We start from the raw sequence: 17,878 nt of genomic DNA, 5'->3' as shown, positions 1-17,878 counted from the left end.
TTACCAGAAAACCAACCTCCAAAACAAACCCTAGACGTACACCAGCATGGCTGCTCAATGTGATTAGACATAAGAACTAACATACTCTGCTGGACCAAATGTCCATCTAATCCAGCATCTTGCCTTTATCAGTGTCTAGCAGCAGCAGCTGACTGAACAGTGTAGGAAATGGGTGCATTCTGTCAGCCACTGAAATATTAGCAGTAGATTTCTGACAGTTGTTTAGCTGCTGTCTGAGATGGAAGCTACATTTGGGCTATTGCACTGTGAATAGCAACATCAAACTATTTATAGGTGAATTTGCTGCCTTTTTGAACTAATTTATAAATATCTGTGGCTTACACAGTGTTTCACAGCAGCAAGTTCTGTGCAGTTTACCTGCATTTTCTGTGTGTGTGATCGGTTGATGCAAGAAAAAAATAGTTTCATTTGTTTAAACATGCTCTGTTGTTGTCATTCCTCTCTGTACCATTTCTAGTTCTCCCCTTTTTGAGATGGAGCAGCCAGAATTATGTGCAGCATGCATCACAGCAGAATGTTCCCTGTTTTTTCTCTGTTCTGTTTCTAATACCTTCTGAGATTTTTCTCTGGCTTCTTGCTGCTGAGAGTTGAACTGTTTGCTTGCGGTAATCTTGAAGTCTTTTTTGTAAGTAGTCATGCCTAGTTTCAATTCATCGTTGTGTATTAATAGCTAGATTATTTTTTCCTCTGAGCACATTATTTTGCACTTCTCGACCTGGGACAACAAAATGACAAATGAAAACCAGTCATTTGGTATTATCAGATCCCCTGTAACTCTCTGAAGTTTACTTTAATTAAAACTATCTGCAATGATGAAAAGCATCGCAATGTCTGCAACCTTCCTTTTTGCCAGATCAGTTAAAAGTGTGTTCACAGACTTAACCCTGATCCTTGTTGTGGTAACTTCCCTGCTCTTTGGCTGTTTAGTGTTTTCTTCCTTTTTTTTTTAAATTTTATTTTCTTTATTACTTTTGTGTAGATCCTCTCATGGATTTTACTCTAAGGTGGTGTGAGGTATACAAATGGGTTTGGTTTGCTTCCTTTTGTTTTTGTAGCAATATGGTGTATGAACCTTTTGGTATTTGAAATGTAGGTCTTCCAGCATCCCTTTTCATTTGCTTTGAAGTTGGATGTCCAAAAGCTTCATTTCATTAAGATTGCAATCTTTTATAAGAATACTTGGCAGAGAGTGTTCCTTAAAAATGTGAGGGTTTGTGTTGGGGCTTTTTTTTTCTTTGTATGTGTGTGTGGTTTTGTTTTCTATGTTTTGGGTTTTTGTTTAAATGACCAGTGCTTTGTAATCTTAGTATCATGAATTATATCACCTTCAAAGGGTGATATAATTCATTCCTGCCTCTATAATTTGTTCCTACATCCTGCCTCATCCCAGCCTCTTTTCTTCAGTTCTTTTCTCTTGCAGTTTGTGGAAGTCCTTGTCTTGCGTTTTTAACCAAGTCTGTGATGTTTTTACTATGATCAGCTGTGAGTTTATTTTTTTAATAGATACCAAGAATCCACTGCTCATCTCATTTTGTTATCGTGGTAGAATTTTAATTTTTTTTATTTGATACTCTGGTTTGAAACTCAAAACTTCTTACTTACCTAGCATTGGTATCAATGAGTTTTAACGCAGTTTGACTGTCAGGCAAATGGCAGGTGTTAACTTCCATAGGTTTGCTCCTTGTCTAACTAGACTATCTTAATTTGATTATGGGGCAAATTTGTATTAATTAGTTGAACTCTTAGGCGAATGGGAACAGGCACTTCTCAGAGAAGAAATATTGCTAGAAAGTAATGCTTCTTTTGAATATTATGCTTCTATATATATGAATTTACTTTTCCTTTGCTACTCTAAGTATTGATTGGGTGTTAAATAATTAAACTCACACAGTAGTGTGTGAATGTTCATTCCTATATCTGGAGGGTAGGAAGAAGGGCTACAACAGACACTTCTGTCTGGAAGACTCCTAGTCTGGAGGACAAGGAGACTAATGTGTCATGTAGGAACATGCAGATGTGACATCCAGACTGTAACTCGACAGAGGATATTCAAATGAACTAGTTCAGACCTTGGCAACACATGGCAGTGCTGATTTACCTGCTGTAGGAATTGCATCCTTTACTTCAGCTTTGCTCAGTGTGCATGGATTATACAAATTTTCAGATATCTAGATGGTTTAGGTTATTGTTGGGGGAATCAATCCTCCTTCAACTTCTTGCTATTTGTAAATGCCTTTAGTAATTTGAATTACAATTTTACATTATTGTACTCAGAAGCTCTTAGCACTCTGTACTCTTGTGTGGGTGCATGCAAGTTGTGGAAAAAATATTTTTTTAGTAGGTTAGTATTAAGCTGTTGTGGAATTTGAACAGTCTGTAGTGTACTGTGGGACTGCAGCAGGAACTTAATAACTGCAAAAAGTTTAATTCGTAAAGATTACTGTAACCTTGAATGCTTGAGTAAGAACTTCGATGCAGATTTTTAAAAAGCAAGACTGACAGTTTTTGATGTTCGTGAATGAGAAGACTGAATAATGTGTTTTGGTTTTGTAGCTCATGAAGTTAAGCAGCTGAAGCTTGCTTTGGTTGTCAGTCCCTAATTGGACAAAGTGTTGTTTTGTGTGTTGGTGAACAAACACTTAAAACATACAAAGCCAAGAAATTAATACTTGCATTGTTATAAATCAGGTATCATTATTTTGTATTTGGAAGATGAAACTCTTAAAGTGACTTGACAGAGGCAAGCAAATGAACTAGTTCAGAAATTGGCAACACATGCTACTGCTGATCCCAGGGTCCTTTGGTCTGTTCAGTAAACAACCATTCCTGTCCTCTTCAGAAAAAAAGTATTTCTTGCCATTCGGCCCTCTTCCAGGACTGGAGCTTGTTGTGTGTATGAAAGGATGATGTACAAGCCTCTTCCCCCACAGAACTTGTGCCAGATGTTATGTGCTTCGTAATGCAACTTCAGAAAATAGGGCTGAAATAATTGAAATTCTTACTGTTTCTCCAATAGATGATTTGAAAATAGGCCATTTACCACAGGTTAAAATGACAAGAGGGACTGTTACTCACTGGGAGTGACTTCTGAGACATTAAATACCTCTGGTTTTAGACCTCTTTAAAATGGTCATGTTCGTTTTCAGGAACTTAAATACTTTGTCTGGAACAAGCATGTTTTTTTTTTGCAGCAGCAGCAGAGGGGACTGAAAAGGGTGTGGAGAGTGGTATCATCCTTCTTTTCCTTCCTTCTAGGGCAGGTGTTTTTTGAAAGACAAGAGACTGAAACAAAACTTGTAATTTAGTTGAGGTATATTGTGCAGAAAGGAGGAAACAGCTGCTATGATTAGAAAACAAATCTGTAATGGAGAATAGAAAACAGGTCTTTCCAAGGTGTGTGTATGTAAACTTGTTCTCACTTGTCCAGCTTTTTTGTGTAGGTTGTTGTCTAATAGTGCTTTAGGACTCTGTCATAAATGTTTTATGTATCAAGTGTTGTCAGGGTTTCCATTGCAATGAGCTAGTTAAATCACTGTTTAAATAATCATATATATATTTTTAAGAAGTTATTTATACTCTGGATTGTCTAGAAAAATCTTTTCTTTTTGAATCAATGTGAAGTGTTCCCTGGCAGAAACAAACTGGCGATTATTTTTTGTTTCGTTTAGATATTTTTTTTGAGTGTGGAATTACATTTTTTTAAGAAAATAATACAGTCAAACAATTTTTGCCTCCAGTGTTCAGGTAAAGTTTGCATTTCTGTACTTACCTCTAAGTCTTAGTGGTTTTTAAAGGATTTTTTGTGTGTGTTTATTTATTTGTTTATTTAATGCAGTATTCTGATATATGTTTGACCTCCAGAAGCTTACCCCTTTTTGTTTGGCTTGGTGAAGATGAATTTTGGGAGTTCATCTACACTGTAGTTGATGGTGTTCTGTTTCCCCAGTAGTTTTATGTCAGTCCCATGAGGCTGTGTTGCATCAAGTGGTTCACCTGAGTGTCATCCAGGGTAAAGCTATAAGAAAATGTGGGTTTTATCTCACCATTATTCCATCTTGCCTGAATGAGAAAGTTCATGACTTATAGAGATAAAACTCTTTGTCCTGAACCTGAGTGTTGCAAAGCTATAGGGTAGATTAGAAATCCCAAGAGCAGGAAAATACTGCTTTAGGTAAAGTAAATGGCTCAAAGTAGTTGTCAGAATAGGACTACCCTGGCAGAAGAATCAAATTCTCTATAAAAGAACTTCTGAGGTACTTGGGCCACAGCTTAGTTGCACTTTTATTTAATAGTTTTGTATGAAAATAAACAGGGAAATAATGAATTGGTGTTGAAAGAGAGGAATGTGTGAATATTCAACAGTGTTGGACTTGTATATCTGTTGGGAGAAAGGAAAAATCCGAATATTCACAGTGCTCAGCAGGAAGCAGGAAGAGGAGATTTTCTTCCTCTTAGAGGTGTGCTGTGAAAACAGTGATGCAGCCTGGCAGATCAAGTCCTGTTGCATTCAAGGAACAAAAAACAACAGCTGACAATGGCTCAGAAGCTGCAGGGTAGCTGGTGTAGTAAAGAAGGAAAAAAATTAGGGCCGATTCTTGCACAGTAAATTGTGATGCTGTCGTCTTTTTAAATACAGTCATTACTGCTGAAGGAAGCAGAGAGAAAAAGCTGATGCTGGAACAATCTGGTTGTTAAATCTAAGGGAAATAGGGAAAAGGGGTGGACTCCTGCTCATCTGCAGCAGAACTGCACACAGAGCCTACCTGATTTAGGCCTAGCGACAGTGCGTTGGAGGCCTTGGGAAGGCATGTAGCTCCGCCAGTGTGTTTTGTCAGTGTGACGTACTTGGGAGTGTGTACAGCCTGCATGCTAAACGCCAGTGGCTGCCTTTGACTTCGCTTCTCACAGTTCTAAGAATGTAATGAAATCCCTTCTCACTCACGCTTTTATTTTGGGATGGAGGGGGAGAGAAAGGAGCTTTCAGTATTCTAGTTAGTTCAGAGTTTGAAACAAGCGTGTTTTACCTAATTCTGTTTACTGCCTTTTTGTTTAGGCTGTGAAACACGTTGATACCTTTACGTGCTCTATCATAATTTATCCGTACACAAAACCAGAAACTCGTGGAAACCCTATTGATCGTTATCTAATTAATCTGTACACAGGGAATACAGTACTTACTGTTAGAAGGTCTTATGCTGTTTTTTTTCCCTTTTTAAAAATTTTTCCTTGCTGGTCTCTGTGCTGAGGAGATCAGGAGTACCAAAATGACAACATGGTTTAATGAAATAATAGCTGGTGAAATTGAAATAAGTTTGGCTAAAAAGTGAATCAAATGCAAATATAGAATGAGAATGGTTTTTACTGAGTGTGAGCAGGCTGTACTTAGAACAGATGTTGTAGTCAAAAGGAGAGGAAAATGTGATACCTGTCTGGTAGCAGCAGAGGGTCCCAACCACCTTTTCAGAGTTCAGAGCACCCGACAATCAGCAGAAGTCTGAGACTGTTTTACGTAGAACTTTGTGAAATTAAATTCCTGTATTCTTTCTAGAAAAAAATCACTTTCAGCACATGAGAAGCATTACCTTTTTCATCTTGTTCATAAAATCTGAAGACAGATTAAGAAAGAAACAATTGTTCTTTTGATGCTTTTTTCATGTGAACACTTGTTCACTAACAAATAGTTTTCATTTTGTCTTTTGGCAATTATTTAGAAGGCTAATGTATTAGAGCAAGTGACCTGTAGTGTTGTAAAGGCAAGAATTTACGTATAGTTTCTCATTTTGAGCCATATCACCTTCTGTTAAAATGGAAGCTCTACGTAAGATGAAACAAACATCTATATTCTTACAAGTATTTTTCAGTACCATAAAGTACAGAATATGCAAAATGCTCTGTCCTGTACCAGTATAGCACACTGGAACTCTGTAACTGCTGAAGGAAGGAAGGAAGGTCTCCCTTCGGCTGCCAGCACAGTGCTTCTACTGCTTAAGCTTGTGCATGATGTTCCCCCGACCAATCTGTGAATCACTTCAGCTTTTTGTGGAGTGTGACACCCCCTCGCCCACTATGCCCCCCAGAAAAACTGGGGACTGCTGGAGGTAGGACTTCACAGCTGGAAGAGAACATAAAGGAGAGTGCCTTGGTCAGCTAGATTAGCTGCCTGTGGGTGTGTTATTTAGCCTGCAGGCTAAATGAAAATAAAGAAACTGGAGTTGAAACTATAGACTTTGAGGAGAACTAGGCTTCACTTAGGCCTCTTGATGTACTGGTAGTCTAAACTTTTCTTGTGCATGCTTGGCAAACTGTCATTTATGTTTCATGGACACATTGAGACGAGTTTTACTGAAAGTACAGCATCTGATTTTGAAAGAACTTTATAAATACAGAACTATAAAAGATTACATGTTATTTTAAGGTGCCCTGCCATATAATCACTGATCACAATACACCTGCATTTTTAAATGTTTGCTTGTTAATTACATGTGTACCTGGCTTCTATCTGATGTTTGTGGAACAGTAACATCAGCAGAAGCTTGTGTAGCTAATCTCCCTAAATCTTGCACTGAAAACCTCACTGCTGCTCCTTGTGATTCTCAGCCAGTGATATTTTAAACAGAAAGCCCTTGTGATTGCAGGGCTTGTCTTTTATTCTTCATTGCAAGTGCCTGTTCAATTTCTTTGTTCAACAAATTATCACATTTTGCTTTTTTATTTCCTAATTTTAAAACGCATTGTGTAATTGTCTGTTTCCTGTCTGTTGCATGCAAGTTGCCCTTCATCAAAATGCATTTAACACGGATTTATTCACTTAACCAACACTCCCTTTAAGTAGTTTTCACTGTACTTCATAAGCATGGAAATGCTGTATAGATAATATATAAGGTAGAAGGAAATTCGGGGTCTTTAACTGGAGCCCTGCTGTTCTGAAATCTCTTGGGGAAAAAAAAAGTCCAGACTCTTGGGATTCTGTATAAATGTAGTATGAAGTCTTCTGTAATGCAGAATAATCTTACAGGATATGTGTGCTCACTTTAAATAAATTAGTTCATACATTTTTGTTGGGTAGTCCTTGAAAAATATATAATCTTTCAGCTTAGTTCTTTCAGTTGTTTAGTCACAATATTTTGCTTTTCATTAAAACGCTAGATTTAAGAAGACTTTAATTGATTTGCAGTCACTCTGTGCTAACATGAAAGCTTCCTTTTACTTGCTTGTGTTTTGGACTTGCACTTTCACTGTTTCCTCTCTAAATTCTGGAAGAATGCTTTGAGTCAAATATACTTCATTTATCCTGCTTTCCCTCTCAGAGAGCAGAATCTCTTCCTTCCATCTCCACTGAGGAGACGTGTGTGGTTTGCCTAATTTTATTCCTCATGTTTAGTGTTTTCTCTCTTAACTTTTTTTTCCCTTCACTTGTTTGGCATTTCCCCCTGCTGGCCGACTGCGGTAACAGCACCTCTTTCCCCGCGGAAATGGAAGGCCAAGGCTGTCCTTGAATGTCACGGCTGTGTGGTTGAGGCGTTGGCTGCTCTTCTGACATTTTTTTGATGTCCTCTGAACGTGTCTGGCAGATAGATAAAATTCAAAGAATAGTCTGTGCAAGCAGGATGTGCACCTACCTGAGGTTCTCTGCATCAGAAGTGCAGTTGCACTTCCAGTGATAGTCAGAGATACCTCTAGTTTTGCATTTGATTACTGCAGTCTTGCAGCACTACCCAGATCATCTCCTTTGTGCTCTGGACCTCTTCCCAAAACTCTTAAGGCACTTCTGCCTCACTAATGCATCATTCCCACAAGCCAAACATAAAGTGGGTTGCTAGAAGGGGAAAAAGGGTTTGGCACTCAGTAAGAAATTTCTCCTCATGTTTAAAAGGATAAAACCAGAAATCAGAGATCCCTCCCTTCTTAATGGAATTTCAGGGGGGAAATTAATAGGTACTGGGGTAGGGTTTTCTTAATTTTTTCTTGTTCCTTGCATCTTTGGTTGTTAAATCAGTTACTAGGATTTACCACATGTGTTCTTTCTAGAAAGAGTCTTCTCTCCTCCTCTCAACTCCCTCTCCTCCCCTTTTTCCCCTCTGTCTCTGAAGTATGAAAGGAAGGCAGGAACTTCTTAGTGACTGGAATGAGAAAGGTACAACACAGGTTAAGAACAACAGAGGTTAATAAACTGATTTTGCTCGACATACTATTAAAAAACCAAAACAAAACCATAAACCACAAATATTCAAATAGCTTCCCTTTGCATTTCTTACAAATTTTGAGACCAAACAGTGGGCTCTTACAGCTAGGAGGTGACAGCTCCTTCTGTTTTCTGTTGAGCTTCCATCTTACTTTCCTTCCCAGTGGTATATATATTTTGTAAATAACTTGAAAATAATTCAAAAAGAAAAATTAGAGTTTTAAGACTTAACAGATTAACTGACATATTATTGAAGTTAAATTGTTAAACAGTGTTTTCTAAAAAAAAAAATTTAAAAAGTTTAAAAACCACCCGTGTTTCCAGCAACTTTCCGGAATGTCAAATAATGCAGCAAAAAATTTTTAGAAATAAATGCCAAACTCTGCCTTCACATCGTGTAAATATTTTAATTTTGCAAAAATTTCCTCAGCTCCCTGCTTCAAATATGAAACTTTGCTGTTACACTGTTAGTAAAACGTAAACTTGTAGATCTTATTACTACTGGGGGTTTTCTTGGTGTGTGTTTAGCTAAACAGTCCTTCTAAAAAGTAATTCACTGAAACAAAAGTCCTGGTCATACAACTTTTTTTACCTGAACAAGAATTTAGCTACACTGCACGTAGGATGATTTTGTGTGTTTCTAAAGCCTGGTGAATAGTAACTCACTGAGCAAAGTGAGGCTTAGTGGTTCTGCAATACTAGAACTTCTGAATGCAACAGTGCTGTAAAACATCCCTGTACACTGGTGTCTGGGTAAAAAAAGGAGAATTTTATTGATGGTGATTTTGTGAATGTTAGGATTAGATGGGGAGACCTTGCTACCAAGTCGGAAAGAACATCTGCCAGGCTTACTAGTGGTCATAGGTTAGAGAGGCTTTTCTGATTCAAGAAATAGACAAAGACTGTGCAAAGAAGAGGGGTTTGTGCATGGGTAAAAAGTGTAGAGCCACATATCTTGGATCTGCTCAAGTGACAGAGATGATTCTGAGATTTTAAAACATGTTTGTGCTAATTTTCTACTAGGCCAAATGTAGTTAATCATTTTGCCAGAGAGTGTGATTTCATGCCCCATCCCACCCCCAAGATGCTAGGAAAGACTGCGTTCAGGAAGAGTTACTAATGCCCGACATATCTGTAGTCATAGGACAAGAGCTAAGAGGGTAATCTTCAACTGTTTATATGTGTTTGGTGCCATGGCAAGTTTTGGTTGATATTTTAAAAATCTATTAAAAAAAAGTGAAGTGGTTTTATCTTTACACTAGAGATGGTCTTTTAAACTGTAATGAGTCTTCTAGCTCATTTTCAATGTGTTAAATATAGTACTGCTTCTGCAAAGACAAATGATGGTGTCGCACACTTCTATTTAAACTTAGTTTGATGGTTTTATGAAGTGTTTCAGAGAAGGTGAAGCAATCTATCCCCAAGTGAAGTCAGCTTCTGGTGTCTTAAACTCCAATTTGCATTTGTTTCATGGCGAATCATAGCAGCAGAACTTGGAGATAGAACTGAAGTTTGTAGTTTGAATCCTGTAAGTTGTCTGCATGCATAAGCAGAAAATTCAGGCTCCTTGACCAGTTTAGGAGGAGTTATTATATGGGGATAGGGAAGGAGGAAGAGAGAGCAGTTGTACAGATGGACAAACTGGAAGGCATGGCTTGTACACTTCAGTGCAGTCTCAGTTATCTTGAGCAATGTTGTTGGTCCCTTTACCACCTGCCTGGAATGTGTGACTGGGGCTGACTGGGAATTCTCCCAGCTGCAACACAACAGGAAGATCAGATTCCGTGTGCTGGCACAAAGGAGGCTTGTTTTTATCACAGAAGCAATAGCACCAGCACTGCTAATGATAGTCATTGAAACATGAGCCTTATAATAATTTATTTTGAAATTGGTTATATTCCCTATCTGGCCTGTGTTTGGTCTTCTTAAGACTGCAGAAATCCCACCCTGTTAAGGAATATGAGTTGCTGACTTGAAAATCATAGTAAAGTATCTGCTATGACTTGTTTTCTTAGAAGATAGAGATAGAGTGCTCTCTACATACAGGATATCATTCAAATATAGGAGGGAGAGCTGTTGCTTTGAGGAGTTCACAACTAAAAAAAAAAGTCCAGAGAAAAAATTCTGAATCCCTTCGGTGTGGTATGTATTTTGCATGAAAAAAAAAAAAATTAATAATGCTTTACCCTCATATTGTAGGGCAATTCTCTGAAATGTGAAAGAATATCAGTCTCACAATTGCTTGTGCACAGCAATTAGTCCTTTTTTTTTCTGAGTTCATTCTGTGCACTGAACAAGACTAAGATCCTTTTGGCAAAAAGTAAAATGTACATAATTAAATATTGTAACATGATATGAATGTATAGAATCCCATGGTCTGACAGTAAACATTTGATAGCTTCTAGATTTAGGAAATATGCAAAGAAAAAATTGCTGAACATGACATTTAATTCTTCCCAGTTTTTTCAAGTGAGTCTCTGGTTACAGTAGCATAAACTTTATTGTATAACTTGAAGGTAGTAATAAGTATCTAATTGTTATAATCAGACATCTTAATATACAGATAATTAGCATTTAAATAGTCTTAAGCCTTTGGGTGCTGTATGCTAAAATGTTTTCACCACCATGTGTTCTTCTGATGTCCTCAGGTGCTACGAAGCCTTAAACATAGGAGTTTTGAGATCTTAGTTTTCATAACAGTCCCATGAAATGAGTAACTATTCTTCTGATTCAAAAACTTCAGTAAAAATCTTAAAGTTGAATTGCAGAATATGATTGTTTTGGCAATGGTGTTTTTTTTCCTTGCATAAGTTGTATAAAGTTATTGAAAAGGTTAAGAGCCTTTTCCAGGAGCTGGCATGGGTATTACTGCTGTAAGTATATGTATATGTCAAACTACCCTTGTTAGTAATATTAACATTGGATTCTTAAGTCAATCCCACTGAGAAAAATGTATTTCTAAAAGTGGTTTATTTGGTTAATTCTAGTTTTGATTGAATTTTTGTTTTAATTAGTGGTGAACATAGGTAAGCATTTCTCAAGCTTTTTTTCTAATCGTAGGTCATATATATATTTTGGGAAGAAGACAGTGCTCTTAATTTGACTCCCAGACCTGGGGTTTAAAAACCCCCGAAATATTGCCAAATATACTGTAATAATCTGAGAGTTAACCTTGCAGGTTCCTACTTTGGACAGTTTACAGCATGTTTCTAGAGCCTTCAAAAGGCTGCCTCAGTAAATTGGATAGCTGAGATTTTGTGATACATTTCTGCTATTGAAGTTTTTGTTAGAAATCCCTGTATAATGCTAAACTCTTCAGACTTCTCTATTGATATGAGTGATTGTGAGCTGTCTAATCTTAACTTTCTAATGTGTTTTGTAGTGAGAATGAGAGAGGCAGTGTGAGTTTCTATATGTACTTTTACTGTGCACAAGAAATTATCTCATTTCTTCTACAGAGCAGACTTTATCTCTTTTTCATTAATACTATTCTGTGTTGGTTCCCAGTATCCACAAATGCAGGAGTTGTCAAGAACCAAAGTTACAGATTTAGTTGGTCATATGCTGTTCTCAACTATAAAAATGCTAAGAACAGTTGAAAACATAAATCTGTTTAAGATGCTTGGGTTTACCAGTCTTGGGTGTTTGATCTTCATTTCTCTGTCTCAATTCTCTATTTAAGAAAACTTGCCTGTATCAGGCACAAGTTTTTCTGTGGCTCTCATCAGTCTGCTGCTTATGAAGAAACGAATTTTTTATTTGTCCTAGGGCTTAGATGTTGAGTTTAAAAAAACATGCAAACCAAAAGTTCAGAATGAAAAGAGATTCAACTGATACTTCATTCTCTGTGCTTGTCCTCTGTACTAAATGAGGCAGGGATGTTAGTAAAAATAATATACCTGCATGAGGGCAGAATTTTGTGTTGCCAGAGGTTTGACATTCAAAGATTAACCTGTTCTAAATGCTTAAGAAAAAGCCTGTAGTAAATTATGTGCAGAAGAGGATGCAAATTTATTTCCATTCCCTATATAGGTCCTCTCTAAGTGACTTCTCCAAGGCAACACAGTAGTTCACTTGGATAGTCATGATTAAACTCCTTGTGTTCTAAACTTTGTCCTTCGGAGCTCCTGGATTCTGAGTCTGGGGTTGCAGCAATATTAAATGCAATCTGAAGGTCTGTAACTGTGCAGCTTTTTTCTGCAGAGCTCCATCTTGATGGAACTAGGGTCCTGCTATGGAGGCGAGTGTCTGTGTAGGGGAGAAAAAAGGAAGGAAGGAACAGTTGCTGTTATTTTTAAGTGACAGCTTTCTTGTCAGGTTGTGTGTACTCGTGCTACAAGTAAATTGATATTTTTCTGTTTTTAAATAGAAATCATGCTTATTTATTCTAAGACTGCATTTGCAGATGTGTAGCGCTGACTGTTTTGTTTAGCTTTCCGAAGTCAATAATCTAGACCAGTGAGATTTTTTTAATTATTGGTTTTTTATTAATAGCATGGATGTATAGTTGTAGTTGCTTGTTGAAGAGGGCAGTTAGTGCTTGCATGATGAAAGGGCTTCCTCTGTAGGTTTCTGGACTAATTAAATGACTGATTTATAGTGGGAGGTGGAGGTGACAAGTAGGATTTTAATACCAAAAAGAAACAACTAGAAATTGAGAATAATACCTGTCTCCTCAGCACCTTCAAAAATGAAGGTATTTAAAATTCTGTGGCATCCAGAGTGAATGTACTTACTTTGAATATAACCTCAAAATAGTCCGTACTTCCCAGTTCATAACCGATCATGCTAGCAGCTGGATGTTATGTAAACTAACCTGAAATTGCTCTAAAATTAAATATAGTCTAATATTTTGTGGTTCACAATGCACAGTAAAAATCGAGACTAGGAAACTGACAATACTGTCACTGCCAACAGTAGGCTTCCTGTTTTCTTTTCTGCTCTCAGTGGTCATAAGCAGCCAGTTCTGCTGGTTGGTAAATGAAAACTTCTCCACTTGTGCTGGTCTCCAATGAGTGAGAGATGATTGTAGCTTTCTATTGCTGATCTTTTTATAAGGCTGGGGCATAAACTTCTGCTCTATGATGACTTATGTGTGGATAGAAACATCTGCAAAGATCTTGTTAGCTGTGAAGTTAAAGCTTAAAATATGCTAATATTCTAGTATTTTCCTAGAAAATTTGGAGTATTTTGAAGGCTTTTTTTTAGCATTAGGCAAAGTAATTGAGCAAATGAGTTATCGTTTATATTATAAGTATCTTTTTAGAACTCTGACTCATGAGTTTTTTATGATTCATATGGCGATTTAAGAGGTATTACCTTGCTGTGCTACTGAATGTTCTACCTGTGACCCAGGCAGAGTAACGGGCAGTGCCTCTCCTCGGCCTCCACACTTCATGTCCCACCATATTGGCTTACACTGCTGTTTGTTTCAGTCTCCAGTAGTACTCTGGGATTTGAGCTCTAGTGACTCTGCTGACCTACCACCTGCTCTACCATCTTTGGGTGTTAGTGTAATCTCTAGCAGAGCTGCTGGGCAAATGTCTAGGGTGGGTAACCTTGTCATATTTAGCTGTGGCAACTGACAGGGCTTACGATATAGATTTTAATAAATGTGGTAGAGAGAAGGTCTTTCCCCCACGGGAGGAGGACACTGGCCTTGCATAGAACTAGAAAAATTTGTACCTATAATCGCTTCTCCCCCTAGTGACAGTAATAGTTTGTATTTTAATACAGATTGAAATTGTAGGTCTCCTTAGTTTTCCCTGCCACATCAAACAGATTTTCTTTCAAAGTGGTGTTTTATAGTTAGCTTCAGCATTAAAAAAAAAAAAAATTACAACCTCCGTGGAGAAAAACCAACCAAAACCCTCTTTCTAAAATCCCAACCCTTCCCTATCCAACTTTTCAAATATTTGAATTCCTTTTTTTTTGTTTCAAAGTCTAGTTAAAATATTTGTAATTATCTTTTTTTGTTGTTGTTGTTGTTGTTTTTCTTTTGTAGGAGGGGGTAGAGAGCTGAAAGGGATAACTTACTCAAAACTGGTAAGTACTTCTTCCCAAGGCTAAAATGGCTTACCTAAGAATAGATAGTATGAAGATCTGGTATCTATTCCTGGAAAAGTTTGATAGTTACTAAAACTGAAATTCTATCTATTCTTATATTCAGAAATTAAGTCTTAAAAAGTAAATGTTATTGATGGAAGCCCCAGTCTTATAAATAAAATCTCTGTAAGGCTGAGATTTGGGCCCAAGGGTCTGTAAAAGGGCATTTAAATTCATCTGCTCAAAAATAATAATATTAAGTTGGTTTTTTTTCCTGTGTAATGTGAAAACCAAATTTATTTGAAGGGATTTTTGGCTCAGAAAGACTTCTCTCTAAAGTTCCGAGTTATTCAGAGTCCTTCCGTACACACAGAAGGCATTCATGGCTTTGTGTGTGTCCTCCCTTTGTTTGTATAAATATATATGCCTTGGCAGCTGTGTTTCTAGTGTAACTTCCAAAATAGCCGTAGTCTAAATAGCATTGTGATATTTTAGAGTTTCCCATGTAGATTGTATTTAATTGAGATAACAGAAGTGTGAATGCACTTATGTGATTGTTGTAGAATTTAAGGTTTCATTCAGTTTTTGAATATTTAAATAGCCCATATGCAGTGCATTGGGGCACTTATCTGAGTATGAAATTATAAGTCTTGAAGCAACCACTTAAGAAATAAGTGATTATTGGTAATAAATGAATGCCAGCAAGAAATTGAATGGAGGACTGCTGCCTCCAGTAGTTGAAATCCATCCAAAAATGCCTAATTTACCTCTTGCTCAGTGTTCTTTCTGACTGAGACTTGGAAGTATGTCCGGATGTACAAGAGATGTATGCGCTCCTGAATCCTGTGCTTTCCTTTTGGAAATCACTGATTCTGGCATTGAGCAAGGCATTTGCTTGTTTTCACTTAGAAATAATGGGATGAAGGATTATTGCAGGCCAAGCCACCCATGCAATTTCAGTCATCTACAAGCTTTTTATTTGAAATTATTCCACTGCCATAGGAGTAAAGGGGAAAATGTACCATGTTCTATGATTCATCCAAAGATGCTTTTACACCTCTTCGAATGTGGTACTATAGGTAGTTTATAAGGCCACCAAACTAAGTTTTTAAATCTTCCCTTTAAGTTCAGTCTAAAAGAATAAAAGTTCAAAAATACTGAAAATTTTTGCACTTGCAAAATGTATGGCCACTTAAGTAGTTTTGTGCCTCCTCTCAAAGGAAGTATGAGCAATATTTAACCAGATGCCCTGATAGATATTTATAGGCATTATTCTATGTAAACCAGAAAAATGCAGTTTAGGTTTTGCTGGATGTAAGGACCGATTCTTTTTTTTTTGGGGGGGGGGTTGTGGTTTTTTTTTTTTTTTTTTTTTGTTTGTTTGTTTGGTTTTTTTTACTGTATTGTTTTTTTAACATTGGATAAGCATATAAGGTCCTTTGGGGGAATTCTAGGCAGGGATAACTAAATAGTTACTCCTGCTTGCAAGGAAGGGAAGCTGCAAGTGTGTGTTCTAGAAAGAAACAATTGTATATATTTCCTATTCATAATTTGGCAGCTTGACCAAACTTTTAAATTAAATATATTTTTTCATGTTTTTACCCCTATAAACATAGCTAGGCTGAGCAACAACTGAGCTAGGCTGAGCAAAGCAGTGTCACTTTTTTCTTGAACCTCTTAAAAATTAATTTTGAAAAATCTTGCTAGCTGTTCAAGGCATAGATGCAATTAGCTTGGATTAGTTTTTATGAACTATCAATACTACAATTTCTATCTGTCAAATTAAGTTGTGCATTAATAGAAGTAGCTTAATCTTTATATGTTCTTTTACAGAAATTCTGTGTCATATTTGCCAGGAACATGTATTGGACATTACAGTTACATATATTTAAGTGATGGATATTTTTTATATTCTCAGTTGAGGTAATTGTTTTGCTGTTCTGCACTCAACATTGAAGTTAGTGTGTTGCTACAGAGTGATACGAACTCTTCATCATGTGTGCCTTCTGATTTGTTGAAGACACACTGAGAAAGAAACTGACCTTATCTGCCTGTATCTTTACACTGAAACTGAATTTCCAAGGGTCAAAAAGACTTCTTGCCTCTGTAGTGGGTTCCAGTTTTCATTAACCAGTCTCCCACGTGGTTTTCTGAAGCATGGCTTCTTTTGAAACTGCAGTGGTAGGGACTTGAAGCATGCTATAATTGTTTTTGTCAGTGAGTGGAAGTAATAATCCATGATTCTGTTTTCTCATTACTGTTTGTGGTAATAGGACAGGGAACTATATGTAATTTCCGTGTATCCCTTGATACAGATTACAATTTTATAGAGGCTAGTGCTGCAAAGGCAGCTGTTTTCACTCATCTGTGTCACATGTGGGAGAGGCCCTTTCGGAAGGTCATTTCATGTGTTGACTAGAAAGTTTGATCAGGCTTTTGTTATTTAAATAAGCAACTTCAGGCTAACAGCAGACAACACTGATGAAGAGTTTAAATATAATGCTTTTTAAACCCCCTTTATAGTCTTCTCTTTTTGTAACACATTTCTGTTTGAAAAGATAAATGATAAACAAACAAAACAAAACACACACCTTCAACCTTTTTATTTCAGGAATTCACAAATTTGTCCACTACTTCAGTTTACTGTAGTGAGACAACATTAAAATAAAATTCTTTAACTTATCTGAGTTACTATCTTTTTACAGCCTGCATGTTTAATCTGTCAGGATCCTTTTGAAAGCACTGTAGTCTCATTAGGAAGGCCACAATACCTGTGCAATGATTGTGAGCAATTTTCAAAAAATAAAAAATTAGGAACTATTTTAACTGCAGCAATTCCTTAATTGTGGTGTCTGGATGCAAAAGTGACTTGAAAAATTGCTATATAACGTTTTCCAGTGACTTTCATGTGTATGTATTTATAGATGTTTTTACACAGGTTGCCCTATGATTTGAGCATATGGGAATCTCAATCCTGTTTCAGAAGCTGATACTGTTAACATATTTCTGAACAGAAATCTCTTGTCCAGTATTCAAGGCTTTTAGAAGTATGTCTGATAATGCTTTTCTATGTCAGAGATTGGGGGGATTAATTTGTTTGTAGTACAAGTGAAGATGGTAAACTTTATACTCATGATCTACAAGTAGATTTCCAAGATTAAAAATATTTTAAAGTTAATCTTTTTGAAATGTCTTGTGCTGTTTCATATCACTCTTCTGTCCTTCAGAACAGATTTCAACTGAAATTACTAACTTGGCACAAACTTTAGGCAGTGGGTTATCAATATATTAATGTTGTTCTGTTAGATAACATGCACACTGTCCCATCTGAGAACAGCTCTATAGTATCATGGAAGTGTGTTAATGCAGTACATTCAATTTAACTATTTATTGCAGTTGTAGAATTTTATTCTCTAGAATAAGTTTTCATCCACACAGATTTTTAAAACATTCTCGGTAGTTAAATTTTCTAATTTAATATGCAACTGCAATAGGATATTCGTAGGAAATAGCCGCCTGCAAACTAAGATAAGGGATAAGTATGTCAACTTTGGGATATGTGGGAAGTAACAAATTTGGCTAAATGACTCCAAAGCAGGCATTTTGTAGAGCCTGCAGATTTCTTGTGTT

At 36.8% G+C, this 17,878-nt stretch overlaps 1 protein-coding gene across 15 annotated transcripts in view; it reads left to right on the top strand.

The window, feature by feature from the left end:
• Positions 1 to 17,878, top strand: part of PHF21A (PHD finger protein 21A) — a 135,287-nt gene that overhangs the window by 16,730 nt on the left and 100,679 nt on the right. For 11 of the 15 annotated variants that reach the window (XM_048305931.1, XM_048305940.1, XM_048305944.1 and 8 more), the window contains one exon: positions 14,208 to 14,248. The exons of 2 other annotated variants lie outside the window; for them this stretch is intronic. The gene's annotated coding sequence lies outside the window, so the exon portion shown is untranslated. Of the gene's footprint in view, positions 1 to 14,207; positions 14,249 to 16,081; positions 16,172 to 17,878 lie in introns of all 15 variants that reach the window. 2 more of the 15 variants (XM_048305935.1, XM_048305933.1) reach the window with 1 other exon arrangement.

This window comes from Corvus hawaiiensis, chromosome 6 (genome assembly GCF_020740725.1).
Source record: "Corvus hawaiiensis isolate bCorHaw1 chromosome 6, bCorHaw1.pri.cur, whole genome shotgun sequence".
Classification (NCBI taxonomy): domain Eukaryota; kingdom Metazoa; phylum Chordata; class Aves; order Passeriformes; family Corvidae; genus Corvus; species Corvus hawaiiensis.
This window is presented reverse-complemented; position numbering and strand designations above follow the sequence as displayed.